Source organism: Suncus etruscus, chromosome 11 (assembly GCF_024139225.1).
Source record: "Suncus etruscus isolate mSunEtr1 chromosome 11, mSunEtr1.pri.cur, whole genome shotgun sequence".
In the NCBI taxonomy this organism is placed as follows: domain Eukaryota; kingdom Metazoa; phylum Chordata; class Mammalia; order Eulipotyphla; family Soricidae; genus Suncus; species Suncus etruscus.
Genome location: NC_064858.1, coordinates 90,229,630 through 90,232,447, shown reverse-complemented (window position 1 = coordinate 90,232,447; position 2,818 = coordinate 90,229,630). Strand labels below are relative to the sequence as shown.

General features: G+C 30.1%; 1 pseudogene; it reads right to left on the bottom strand.

The window, feature by feature from the left end:
- Window positions 1-1,449: 1,449 nt before the first annotated feature.
- On the bottom strand, window positions 1,450-2,336 carry LOC126022172 (cobalamin trafficking protein CblD-like; annotated as a pseudogene).
- Window positions 2,337-2,818: the final 482 nt, after the last annotated feature.

Sequence of the window (2,818 nt, the reverse complement as noted above, 5' to 3'; positions counted from 1 at the left end):
ATCTATTCTTAGAGACAGCATCTTGTCCTTAAATTACTCTTCCATCAAAGACAAAGAACAGAGGTAAAGTTGAGCATTGGCCTGCATTCCTTGATTCTGATTATAGGAATCATAAATAATAATATTGAAATGGTAAGTAAAATAAAAACTTTTAATGTGCCAGATAAAGTTCTAATTGATTAAGTAATATTTTCACACAACCTAACGAGTGTTAATAATTACAATCTTAATTTTACAAAATATGAATACACTTTAAAAATAAATTTGCCCACTAAGCTATATGTGTAGCAGTGCAGACAAGCCTACACAGATCATAATTACAATGTTTGTATTTGCAGATGATATATGAGAGGATCAAATTTAAGGAACAACTTGGCTTTGCATTGGAATAATGTACATAACATGCTTATAATGATGAAAAATCAAAAGCTGCCTGGCCAGAGATTGACTTGTTGGTCAGTGACCAACACCCCTTAGAGTTAATAAAATGAGGTAGTAAGGATGGAAAAAGTGTCGTCATTTTATACCTGCTTAGATGACTTCAATAATATTCGTTTGTAACATGTATTCATGAAAATGCAGAACGTGCTTTGAAAATCATAAAAAAATTTAAAAATTGATAAAAACAAAATATCCATGAATAACTACTTTTTCTTTAAAAATATCAATTCCATTCAATGTCTGCCTCATTTTTATTTTCATGCACACTGAACAGCAATATTCTTTTTAATCTATTTTGGCAATTACATTGGATGACATGATAAATGATACACAATACATATTTGCTCATACCATATTGGGCCCACATGTGACCTCAAAAAGTTAGTTATAGGCTAGAGAAGAGTTTCTCATCCTTGACAGTACTGACATTTAGGAAAGGTTACTTCTTTGTTGCTGGTTCTGTGCTCTAAATTGATGCCATCAAAACACTACTATGCTTATAATGAAATAACTCCAGAAGCTGCTAATAGCACACTTTAAGACAAAATTTATCCCAGTTAAAATCTACCATTCTGGTGTATTTAGACTGAGTAAGTCAAACTAATTGTTATTGAATAGAAAAATTTATATAATCATTGTGGCAGGAAAATATAGTGACAATTTGATAATTTAATAAACTCTAATTTTATTTTTTCAAAAAAAATTTGTGTTCATTTTTTTATACCATAACCAAATGTGTGATTTCTCTTTGGAGAAAAATAATTAAAGTGAGGCTTCACTAATAAATGTCAGAGTATGAGGTCAAACCTTAGCTATGAGTTAGTTGTTGTATTTTGTATAATGAATAACCATTTGAGAAATAAATGATCACAAATCAATTGCCAAAATAATAAATTCATACATGTTGAAATAAATATGAAAAATCACTAAAATTTAAACACTTAATATTTTAACAATTGTCTATAGATCAACTCAAATGATATGTATAAATAGTACTTGACATTATTACTAATTTTCACTCAATTTCTTTATAATATTGCTGTCTGGTATTGCATTAGTGAAAATATTTCTTAGAAAAACATTGTTATCTAAAGACTATGATGACTCACTTTATAGCACTCAAAATCATCAACAAAGAATCCTAAATGCTGGTAGTGTTCATTTGTTTCAAAAGTTTTGTTTGTATAAGATCCAAAAAAAAAGGCAAACCAAATAATGGATTAATAAAGTCAGTCCAATATCATAGCAAATTTTCTCAACACCACTGATAATCTTGTCTAAGAGCATCTCTCTTTCAGTTTCTACCTCCTAACTGCCTCAGAAAACAGTGATTCAAAATCTCTTCACAACAATTCTGGACATGTTTAGATTTTACAAACTATTACACTTTATTTTGGTATTTTCAAAAAATAGGTGTTTTCACTTTTAAATTTTTGTTCAATGGATGCATAATCACTCTGAAATTCATTCATATTATGCCATCACAAACTCATGTCTTTCAATTAATAAAGGTTCTGCTAGAACATCAGGTAAACCTGGCTTTTCTTCTGTGATGATGTCCCTTTGAAATAGCAGCAAAGTCTATGTTTCCATGAAGCTGAAATCTCTGATTCAGAGGTCCAAATGGTCCCATAGTTTCATCAGTTCTGGTTGTTAGAGAGCATATAGCTGGGGAGCAATGGCCACATGAGACTCATAAGAACTTGCAAACTCAGTAGTTTAAAAAGTTTAGGACTGACAACCCTTTTAAATAAAGGGCAAAATCCTGGGACATAGGAATCCAGTCTGGCTCTGTTACAGAGCACCAGGGACCACAACCACCTCCTGCCCTCTACATAGCCAGATTTTCCCCTTGTGCTCTTGTTTAAAGACAAAGAAATGGGTGCAAATAGCATATAACCAATAGTGAAAAGGTACATAAATAGTTATGCTTTATTGACATTTCAATTTGACTTAATGCTAGTATTCTAAATAACTTGTAAAAATATAAAAGTCACTATTAATGCAACATTGTTAATTAATCTATAGAAAATAGTAGAATTACATATTAGTGGTCTTTATTAGTTCTGAAATTTCCAGCCCGGATTTTAGGTTCTGTAAATTTACATTTTATTACATTTTTTGTTTATTTTGGTTTTGTCCACAATTTGCAATAGTTCTTCAAAGTTTTTGTTTTCCATGACCTTGATACTGTAAATAAATACAGGTCAATTGTTCTGATACAATTTTTGATTAGTCTATTTATTCATGATTAGATTTAAGCATTTTGAAGCAACCTTCATTTAGTAATTTTTTTTATATTGTTTGGATTTGTGAGTAGTTATTTTGACGTGATAAAATACCCTAGAAGTAACTGATATCTTTTTTTGGTGTATTA